Source organism: Acomys minous (assembly GCF_964271855.1).
Source record: "Acomys minous genome assembly, chromosome: 10".
Lineage (NCBI taxonomy): Eukaryota > Metazoa > Chordata > Mammalia > Rodentia > Muridae > Acomys > Acomys minous.
In genome coordinates, this window is record NC_140491.1 from 48,302,418 (window position 1) to 48,313,783 (window position 11,366).

General features: G+C 48.8%; 1 protein-coding gene across 3 annotated transcripts in view; it reads right to left on the reverse strand.

The window, feature by feature from the left end:
• AP1B1 (adaptor related protein complex 1 subunit beta 1) overlaps nucleotides 1–10,574 on the reverse strand; it is a 58,994-nt gene extending 48,420 nt beyond the window's left edge. For 2 of the 3 annotated variants that reach the window (XM_084798691.1, XM_084798689.1), the window contains exon 1: nucleotides 10,349–10,574. The gene's annotated coding sequence lies outside the window, so the exon portion shown is untranslated. Of the gene's footprint in view, nucleotides 1–8,957; nucleotides 9,049–10,348 lie in introns of those variants that run through there. The other variant, XM_084798690.1, reaches the window with a different exon arrangement.
• Between the last annotated feature and the right edge of the window lie 792 nt (nucleotides 10,575–11,366).

Genomic DNA, 11,366 nt, shown 5'->3' on the forward strand with positions numbered 1-11,366 from the left:
CAACAAAGGCCTTGGGAGAAGAGATGAGCAAAGAGGTTAGAGAAGGAAGCACAAGGTTCAGGGATGGCCTTGCAGGCCAGTGTGGTGGACTCTGCCAGCAGAAGACACAGCAGTCTTGTCAAAGATCAGGTGGCACCTGCCACTGCCGAGCAGCGCCTCCTCTTAGACACTGTCTTCCCTTGCATGGCAGGAACTCACTCTGCTTTCCTCCTCCCCACAAGAGAGAGCCCTGGGGCTCACGCCCAGTCCCTCTTCTCTTATCCTACACTGCTTCAGCCCTGGGCCCACCCTCCACTTCAACTCCTACTTGACATAGCCAAACCTCCTCACTGATGATCTCTCTATCTGAAGGTCCCTATAACTAGCAGGGCTCAAACTCAACAAGAATAAACTGACCTCAGGCAGGCAGCCTTTCCTCCCCAGACTAGTTGCCCTGCAGCTTCCCCCATCCACTTACTACCAATAGCATCTGTAACAACTTCCCACAATAAAACCTCAGTTTCTTGACCACATCTGCTCCCATACCCCGTATCTAGGAATTGAACCCAGGTCCTCTGCAAGAACAAGTACTCTCAGCCAATGAGCCACCTGTCCAGCATGCTTCTGTAACGTCTAGGGTCTTTGGACAATGAGCCACCTGTCCAGCATGCTTCTGTAATGTCTAGGGTCTTTGGACAATGAGCCACCTGTCCAGCATGCTTCTGTAATGTCTAGGGTCTTTGGACAATGAGCCACCTGTCCAGCATGCTTCTGTAACGTCTAGGGTCTTTGGACAATGAGCCACCTGTCCAGCATGCTTCTGTAATGTCTAGGGTCTTTGGACAATGAGCCACCTGTCCAGCATGCTTCTGTAACGTCTAGGGTCTTTGGACAATGAGCCACCTGTCCAGCATGCTTCTGTAACGTCTAGGGTCTTTGGACAATGAGCCACCTGTCCAGCATGCTTCTGTAATGTCTAGGGTCTTTGGACAATGAGCCACCTGTCCAGCATGCTTCTGTAACGTCTAGGCTCTTTGGACAATGAGCCACCTGTCCAGCATGCTTCTGTAATGTCTAGGGTCTTTGGACAATGAGCCACCTGTCCAGCATGCTTCTGTAACGTCTAGGGTCTTTGGACAATGAGCCACCTGTCCAGCATGCTTCTGTAACGTCTAGGGTCTTTGGACAATGAGCCACCTGTCCAGCATGCTTCTGTAATGTCTAGGGTCTTTGGACAATGAGCCACCTGTCCAGCATGCTTCTGTAACGTCTAGGGTCTTTGGACAATGAGCCACCTGTCCAGCATGCTTCTGTAACGTCTAGGGTCTTTGGACAATGAGCCACCTGTCCAGCATGCTTCTGTAATGTCTAGGGTCTTTGGACAATGAGCCACCTGTCCAGCATGCTTCTGTAACGTCTAGGCTCTTTGGACAATGAGCCACCTGTCCAGCATGCTTCTATAATGTCTAGGGTCTTTGGACAATGAGCCACCTGTCCAGCATGCTTCTGTAACGTCTAGGCTCTTTGGACAATGAGCCACCTGTCCAGCATGCTTCTGTAATGTCTAGGGTCTTTGGACAATGAGCCACCTGTCCAGCATGCTTCTATAATGTCTAGGGTCTTTGGACAATGAGCCACCTGTCCAGCATGCTTCTGTAATGTCTAGGGTCTTTGGACAATGAGCCACCTGTCCAGCATGCTTCTGTAATGTCTAGGGTCTTTGGACAATGAGCCACCTGTCCAGCATGCTTCTGTAACGTCTAGGGTCTTTGGACAATGAGCCACCTGTCCAGCATGCTTCTGTAATGTCTAGGGTCTTTGGACAATGAGCCACCTGTCCAGCATGCTTCTGTAATGTCTAGGGTCTTTGGACAATGAGCCACCTGTCCAGCATGCTTCTGTAACGTCTAGGGTCTTTGGACAATGAGCCACCTGTCCAGCATGCTTCTGTAACGTCTAGGGTCTTTGGACAATGAGCCACCTGTCCAGCATGCTTCTGTAATGTCTAGGGTCTTTGGACAATGAGCCACCTGTCCAGCATGCTTCTGTAACGTCTAGGGTCTTTGGACAATGAGCCACCTGTCCAGCATGCTTCTGTAACGTCTAGGGTCTTTGGACAATGAGCCACCTGTCCAGCATGCTTCTGTAATGTCTAGGGTCTTTGGACAATGAGCCACCTGTCCAGCATGCTTCTATAATGTCTAGGGTCTTTGGACAATGAGCCACCAGTCCAGCATGCTTCTGTAACGTCTAGGGTCTTTGGACAATGAGCCACCTGTCCAGCATGCTTCTGTAATGTCTAGGGTCTTTGGACAATGAGCCACCTGTCCAGCATGCTTCTGTAATGTCTAGGGTCTTTGGACAATGAGCCACCTGTCCAGCATGCTTCTGTAACGTCTAGGGTCTTTGGACAATGAGCCACCTGTCCAGCATGCTTCTATAATGTCTAGGGTCTTTGGACAATGAGCCACCGGTCCAGCATGCTTCTATAATGTCTAGGGTCTTTGGACAATCTGTCTGCTTTGCTAGGAAGGCTTTTTCTCCAGACAGCTTCATGTCTTGGACCTTACTTCTTTTGAGTCTTGGCTCAGATGCCACTTTCTTCTTTTTTAAAGACAGGGCTTCTCTATGTAGTCCTGGCTGTTCTGGAGCTTGCTATGTAGACCAGGCTAGGCTTAAACTCAGAGGCCTCTGCCTCCCAAATGCTAGGATTACAGACCCCATGCCCAGCTGTTATGTTCTGAAGGCTTTCTCTGACCACTGTCTTAATAGAAATTGGTTCTCTCCTTCTACCATGTGGGGTGCTAGCAGAATCAAACTCAGATTGTCTGGCATTGTGACAAGTGCCTTTAACCACTGAGATATCTTGCCAGCCCTACATTAGTTCTTTTATTTATTTATTTTTAAGTCAGAGTCTTAACACGTAGCCTTGGCTGTCCTAGAACTTACTAGTAGACCAGGCTAGCCACTCACAGAGATCCACCTGCCTCTGCCTCCCAAACACGTGGAGTTCTGGGGTCAAAGGTGTGATCACCACACCTGTCTTCCCTGACTGTTTTCAGACAAGGTCTTATAATTTATAACTGTGCTTAACTCTTGGGGAAATTACATATTTTATAAACCAATCTCAAACTACTAGTGACTATCTTGAAATGGAAAAAACCAGACCACAAGCTCATTTTACAGCCATAAATGGAAGGTTAAACATAAACATGATTGGAGAGAAAAAATGGCACAGGGTAGATATCCAGGTGGCGACATCTCAAATGTGGAAAAACGGGCTGAGAGAAGAGCTCGTGGCTATGCTTGCCTAGCATGCACAAGGCCCAAGGTTCCATCCACTCTCAGAAGCACAAAAAGTTAATTACTTATAAACACATAACTGTGGTAGTTAGAATGAGAATGGCCCCTGTAGCTTAGATGTGTGGACGTTGGGCCTCTGCTGTTGGAACTGCCTGGGAAGGATGAGCTGTGCCCTTGCTGGAGGAGGTGTGTCCATGGAGTAGACTTTGAAGTTTCAAAAGCACATACCATTCCCAGTTAGCTCTCTCTGCCTCATGCTTGTGGATCAAATGTCAGCTCTCAGCTATGCCTCAAGCCCCATGCCTGTCCTACTGCCATGCTACCCACCATGACAGGCATACCCCTAACCCTCTGGAACCCTGAGTCCCCAAATTACCGTATTTTTCAGACTATAAAACACACCAAATTTTTAGAGCAGTAAAACAAGAAAAACAGTAAAAACAGCAATCAGACCATAAGGCGCCCCCGAATTTCCCCCCCCACCACCACTTTTGGGGAGAAAAGTATACCTTATGGTCCGAAAAATATGGTAAATGCTTTCTTTTGTAAGTTGCCTTGGTCATGATGCCTCTTCACAGCAACAGAAAAGTAACGGAGGAAAGACATGCTCAGGCCCTTCCTTCAGTGAGGGAGGCCATAATAATCTGCTAATCTGCTCCCACAGGCTCAAAGTGGGCAGATTATAGAAGGCGGGGAAGTGTGGCATGGGGGCTACAATGAGGGCACCTCCACACCCTCAAGGATCTCAGAGCATTAGGCCCTCAGTGTTTTACTAGCTGTCTCTGGACCTGCTGATCTTACCAGGATTACCTCCTCCTGCCTTAGGATGGCTGCTCTGAGTTATCCTTCAAATCTCAGCTTAGATGACATCAGTTCAGAGACACACCCCCTGCTCCTACCATCTTAAGAAGGTATTCATCTGCCATTCTCGGTATTTCCCCCCTCTGGGATTTTTTGATACATATGCATACATTCACCAAGCACGTACCATGCACTGGAAGCTGTTTATGTGCAATGAAGGAAACAGAAATATTTGCAAACAAGCAACATTAAACAAAACAAAAAGTAAACAAACAAAAATAAAGCTGCAGACACAGGCCAAAAAAAAAAAAGGGGGCAGGAAAAGAGGAGGACAGCAAGCATGGAGCAGGGAAAGGAGACTGCCATTTAACTAGTGGACACAGAAGGCCTCCTTGAGGGGAAAGTTGGATAGGAAATATCACCCAGACCAAAGCAACAGCTGGGCTAGGTATGGGGCTCAGTGATGGAGCAAGAGCTCAGCAAGCATGAGGTCCTGGGTACCATGCCTTACCACCCTAGGGCAGACATGGGAGTGCACCTAGTGCTTCTGAGGTGACTGTGACTGAATGTGCTCTGAGGATGCAGCGAATGGCACTGAGCACTGTCAGGAGAGTGCCTTGCCACACTGTATGGGTGTGCTGGCTTTACTGTGGTGTTCTGGGGCCCTGAAACGAGACTACTTTTATACACATGCATCTTAAGATGATGTCCATTTAAACAGGCTCTGGCTGCTATGGCTTCTATTCTTCTCACACCGCATTTGTTTTCCAATTCTGCTTTTTCTCTCCATCGAGTGAAAACACCAATATGGTAAAAACTAGGCCCGGCTTGTTTACCTACTAGCACACCCCAGTGCCAGACTCTAGTCGGCTCAAACACTGAATGAATGAATGAATGAATGAATGAATGAATGCTAGACTAAGGAAGTCTCTGTTGTCAGAATCTCAACACCAAGAGTTTCAACTGTTCAAGATCAAAGAATAAAAATAATGAAAACAGACTCAACATCTGGCTATACAAAATCTGTCCTTCCACCTCAAAGAGCTTAAGACCAAAAATCAATTAGGCTATGGTTAAAAAAAAAAAAAGTATAAGGGTCAGTGAGACTGAGAACCTGCATGTGAGCCCTGGGTGGAGCCCTGATGGTGGCAGAGGGGAAAGCACTCCCAAAAGCTGTCTTCTGACTCTCACAGGCCACCGCAAGGACGGCCCTGACCCCACAGAAGGGTGTAGAGAAATGGTTCAGTGGATTAAAGGCATTTGTCAGTTCCTGACACCCACACGGCAGCTCAACACTGTCTGTAACTCCAGTCCCAGGGAACCTGTCAGTCTCTTCTGACTTCCAAGGGCACACATGGTATACATATGTATGTGTAGGCACTCATACACATAAAATAATTACAAAAAAAAAAAAGCTTTTGAGACCAGGCGTGGTGGCTCGCAACTTTAATCCCAGCACTTGGGAGGTACAGGCAGCAGATCTCTATGAGTTCAAGGACAGCCTGGTTTACAGAGTGAGTTCCAGGACAGCCAGGGCTACACAGAGAAACCATGTCTAAAACGAACAGAAAAGCTTTTGAGGGCTGGGGATCCAGGTCAGTGGTGGTATACTTTCCTGGTGTGTATAGGGCCCTGAGTTTTAATCCCCAGCACTAAAAATAAAACACAACAGAACTAGTGAGACTGCCCAGCCTGGTGAGCTGAGTGTGATCCCTATGGTAGGAAGAAGCCAAAGCGCCATCGCACACACGTGCACACACAGAGTATAAAACAAAAGATTTTGAAGTATGACTCCCAGTCATCTACCAATTCTATGTGTTATGTTAAGGTACCCTGAGAGGAACGGATTGGAACCTGGGGGATCAGTAACTACGGCATCCTAGCTGATGGACTCTGGAGTCAAGCAGCTACACTTTTGCCTTAACTAGAAGGGGGACATCCATCTTTAGAGACTACCCTGTTAGAGGTCCAGCCCAAGGCTGAAGACGCAAGGGAGCCTCAAAATCTAGAACCACAGCCAAGCTTCTTGGCCCCACGAGCTAATAAGATTCATCCTGGAATTAGAGGTTTGTAAAGCTAAAACAGGTCAACACATGCAGAATCCAGCACACTGGTTTGGCAGACATGAGCCAACACTACCGAACGTTTACCATCTCCCTGCTCCTCAGAACTCTGGAGGCCCTCGGGCACTCTACAGACTAGGAACAGCGATAGTGGCTTGAGAATAGTTCAGTCCCTCTACCAGTCACGCTGTCCCCTGTCCCTGGAGACAGGAGATGCTGGAGACACACTCAATTCAGACAAGTTCTTGCAAAGGACTAAGACTAAGAGACCTTTACTAAGAAGGCAGCCAATTACACAGAGATTTACACTCATTCTGATCACTGCCACAGGACACCTGGGGCAAGAGCAGGCGGGGTGGGGTGCAGAGAGAGAAGAGCACAAGACAAAGCACAGGTACAGCTGGCAGAAGTGGCAGCAGCAAACTGGGTAAGGTGGTGCACTCCTATAACCAGCACTCGGGAGGCAGAGGCAGGAGGATCGCTGTGAGTTGGAGGCCAGCCTGGTCTACAAAGCGAGTCCAGGACGGCCAAGGCTACACAGAGAAACCCTGTCTCGATAAACAGAAACAACAACAAAGTGGCAGCAGCTGATTTTGCCTGGGAGGAGATCAAAGAGTACAGTGGGGGGAGGAGCCGGTGAGCCAGGCGCAAGTCCGGGCCGAGAAAGGCTTGGATGCCTTGCTGAGAGTTAGCTCCAGCTCAGGGAAAGGAGGAGTCACTGATGGATTTTCAAACAGGGTTTATTTTTTATTTTTGGTTTTGTTTTCCAAAACAAGGTTTCTCTATAGCCATGGCCGTCCTGGAACTCACTCTATAAACTAAGCTGGCTTCAAAGTCACGGATCCGCTTGCCTCTGCCCTCCAAGTGATGGAATGGAATTAAAGTCAGGCTCCACCACACTTGACCAAGTAGTTTTGTTTTTGTTTTTGCTTTTTGTTTTCAATTTCCCTAACTGTTTGGGTTATATTTTCTCCATAATTATTTTCCCATCTCTTTGTATTTTGTTTTTTGGGTTTTTTTTGTTTTGTTTTGTTTTATTTTGTTTGTTTTGTTTTGTTTTGAGACAGGGTTTCTCTGTGTAGCCTTGGCTGTCCTGGACTCACTTTGTAGACCAGGCTGGCCTCGAACTACTCACAGTGATCCACCTGCCTCTGCCTCCCGAGTGCTGGGATTAAAGGCTTGCGCCACCATGCCCGGCTCCCATCTCTTTGTAAAGTGATAAAGATCAGGGGTAAAAAATGAAGAAAGAAAAAAAGACCTGTTGAGAAACACACCGAAGTATAAAGCCTAACCAAAACTGTGCCTGCTTCCTGTTAGCGCTTCGGGCTTTGGTGCCAGGCTCAAGGGGTTTTTGGGAAGTGAGCAGTAAACCATGGAGAAGATGAAAGGCCAAACCCAGTCCCAGTGAGACCACAACAAACTGTTCTCAAATACTTTTAGGAAGTGAAGTGAGAGGCACGGGAGTGGGCTTTAGTACTTAAAGGTCTAACTGGAAAAGGAAGCAATGTCCTCACAGGGCAGCCAGCCTTCCCCAGATGCAGGCCTCAGCGGTACCATGGCCTAGGGTCAACAGCAACACGCTCTACAGGAAATCCTCATCTAACACCTACAGACACTGGATGGGGCTCAATAGTGTTTCCTTGTGATTATTTTGAGTCAAGGTCTTTTTTTTTTAATGGTTTATTTATTTATTTATTATGTACACAGTGTTCTGCCTGCATGTACACCTGCACACCAGAAGAGGGCACCAGATCACATTACAGATGGTTGTGAGCCACCGTGTGGTTGCTGGGAACTGAACTCAGGAAGAGCAGACAGTGCTCTTAACCCCTGAGCCACCTCTCCAGCCCGTCAAGGTCTTTTTTGTAGTCATGGCTGAAACTTACTAGACAGACCATGCTGACCTTGTCCTGCCTCAGCCTAATGAGTGCTGGCTGGGGTTACAGGCATGTACCACACATTTCTCCAAAAACCCTTATTTTTCTCAGTGCTGAGAATGGGACCAGAGCCTTGCAAATGCTGGGGAAGTACTCTACCACTTAGCTATATCTACATATTTTAGTAGCTTAGAAACCCAGTTTAAGTGAATTATCCAGGTCACACGACTAGGAAGCTACTGACCTGGAGCTGGAGCCAGGAGCTGGCTGGCAGGGAGTCAATGGCCCTCTGAGCCTTTAAGCCACCCAGTGTGAAGCGTCCAGTGAGCCCACACTCATTAGATCTCTGCACAGACTCTGAAGGCCTGGTTCTCTGGGATTAGCAAAACCCTCTTGACAGTTCCTAGGATGCAAGGGGACCGGTGCACTCAATTCAGGACAGAGCCTGAGCCCCAAGCTCTGCTTATGCTCCTGCAAGCTGCTTTAAAACAATTGTCCCGTGGAAGGATAAGGATAAGGTGACACTATTAAGTTCCTGTGAATTCAGTGGAACTAGAAAAACAGATCGCAGAGCTCATAATGAATAGACAGACAGATAAAAGAGCTGAGTGGGCGGCTCGAGTCTGTAATCAGCTGCAGAGCTTGGGAGACTGAGGCAAGAGAACTGCTGTGAATGCAAGACACAGCGAGACCTGGCCAGTCTGGGCTAGAGTGAGAATGGCTTTTTTAAAAAGGGGAGGGGGTTCCCAGGACTTGGGAGGCAGAGGCAGGCAGATAACTTTGAATTCGAGGCCAGCCTGGTCAACAAAGTGAGTCTAGGACAGCCAAGGCTACATAGAGAAACCCTGTATGGAAAAAACAAAAACAAACAAACAAAAAAGGGGGTGGGGGTGGGTGGGATGGAGGAGACAATTAACGTAACACTTTTACTTACTGCTTTTTTTCAAAAGTGCAAAGAAACCTTCACAGGGTCACTATGCTCCATTGTACTCAAGAGGAAGTAGGAAGGCACTTAAGACTTTTTTGTGCTGCTGTCAGGGAAACTAAAGCATAACGGGAATAAGAAAATGTCTACAAAGGAAGAGAACCTCACCCTCCAGCCACTAAATCACCTTTCCACCTGCCAGGCAGGCGACTCATCCATCCCAGGCACCATGACACAGCCAAAGCCCCTTTTCCTTTGGATATGTTTCTTCTAGAACATATCCCCCCTCTTTACTGCAAAAGCAATGACGCTCAAACACAGTGGTATTTGTTTCAAGAATAGCCCATCTGGCTGGGCATGGTGGCGCACACCTTTCATCCCAGCACTCGGGCGGCAGAGGCAGGTGGATCCCTGTGAGTTCGAGGCCAGCCTGGTCTACAAAGCTAAGTCCAGTGCAGCCAAGGCTACACAGAGAAACTCTGTCTCGAAAAAACAAACAGAGTAAAAAGAAAAGCCCATTTAGTGTCTTACAGTTCCCAAAGAGTCAGGAAAAACTTCAGCCCTGAAAGTCAAAAAACACCAACAGCAACAGTCTGCGACAGGACAGCCTCCTAATGGACGTGAATTAAATGCTGCTTATGTAGATCAGACCAGACCAGAGGCCAGAAGGCTGCATCCTGACACCAACCCAGACATTATAATGGCGACAATATATAAACTTCTAGGCCCCCAAACTGTCTCCGGGTCCCTTTGTCCCCGCGCTTTGATGGTCCCTGGACACCTGCAGAGGGAGTCTGGTTTTGCCTCTACTACTCAAACGACCTTCCACGTGAGATTTAACCTCCTGTGCCTCCGTGTCCTCGTGAGTGAGGTGAGTAAAGCAATAGCAGCTACCTTACAGGGGCTGCTGTGACCCAGTCCACAAAGTGCTCGGCACTGAGCTGCGAAGTCATTAAGGGCTGGGTAATCAGTGACAGACACTCTTGTTGTGTTAGCACTGGTACAGGTGTCCCCCCCCCCTCCTTCTGTCAACTTGTCCCTGAGGGCTCAAAGGACGAGGGGGCGGGCGGCACAGGACCATTTCTAGACTTTTGCCCCACTTAGGGGGCGGTGGCTGAGAAAGAAGGCCCTGAACCGGGAGGCCCCAGGTTGGCCACGGAGTGCGAAGGGGCGAGCCGAGCGCAGGAGGGGCCTAAGTCCAAGAAGTCTCTCCAGCCGGCCTCTCCAAAGGGGACTGCGGCCCTGAGGTGACGGGCTGAGGCCGGGCCGCCACGCCGGCGTGAATGAATGAGCACGCAGCCCTTTTGGCCCACACAGGGCTCGCGCCCCTCCAGCGCAGCGTCCTCTCCGTGACCTCTGACCTCGCAGACCCTCCCCCCCCACCGCACCCCCCGCCTCACCTCGGACCCCTTCCGTTCTTCTATCTCGCCGGGCTGCCTTTTTTTTTTTTTTTTTTAATCTCGCCCGCAGGTCCAAACGGCTCCGGGTGCCACGGCTCGGCTCACTTGAGCAGCAAAATGTCCGCAGCCTCCGCCTCCCTCTCCGCCGGTGCGTCGCTACAGCCGGCAGCTCCAAGACCCGTGGCTGTCACCTGCCGAGCGGAAGTGAGCTGCCCGCGCGCGGAACTTCCGGTGGACGCACACCCCGGGGGCGGGGTCAAGGGTGCAACCCGGGGAGGGGCTGGGGACTGGGTAGGGCGGGGCCTAGCGTGGGAGGGGCGGAGCCTTGGCAGGGAGGGCCTTTATGACGAGGAAGGGTCTGGGGAGGGGGTGTGCTGTGTTCTTGGTTCTTAGGAGAGTGGGAGATTTTTAAAGTCCATCTCTTTCTGAGTTGCAGATGGGGGAGACTGAATCCAACATCATTAGCTCGGTAAATGGGAAAGCCAAAACCGGAGCTGTAATTCTGATCAGCCGCCAGACTGCGCCTGTCTGCTAGGCTAATGCTAGACTTTTTCTGCAGTCCTTGGAGAATTAATTCATCGTTCTGGCATAAAAACACAAGCTACTCCCTAGACTTTTCATCCAATGGGGAACTTCTGAGTGAGCTAAGGCGAATAACATGTCCCTTTGGCCAGGACCTCAATTGATACAGCCATTTCATTCCTGACTTTGCTATTAATTTTCTCTAATACTTGTGTCTCGCCCCCCCCCCGCCCGTTAACCATTATAAAACCTCTTTTCTAACATTTTTAGCAAACCAATAATATCTGCATTGCAGAGAAAAAAGTATATTAGTAACAAAAGAGAAGACCAAAAAATAAAAATAAAAAAAATTAAGTGGGCTTCTGAGACAATCACTTTTTAACACTTGACTATCTCCTATATTTGATATGTCTAACTTTTTACCTTTATTATTTGTGTGTTGTTAGTTTTGAGACAGGATCTTGCTATGTAACCCAAGCTGGTCCCAGTGTTGAGA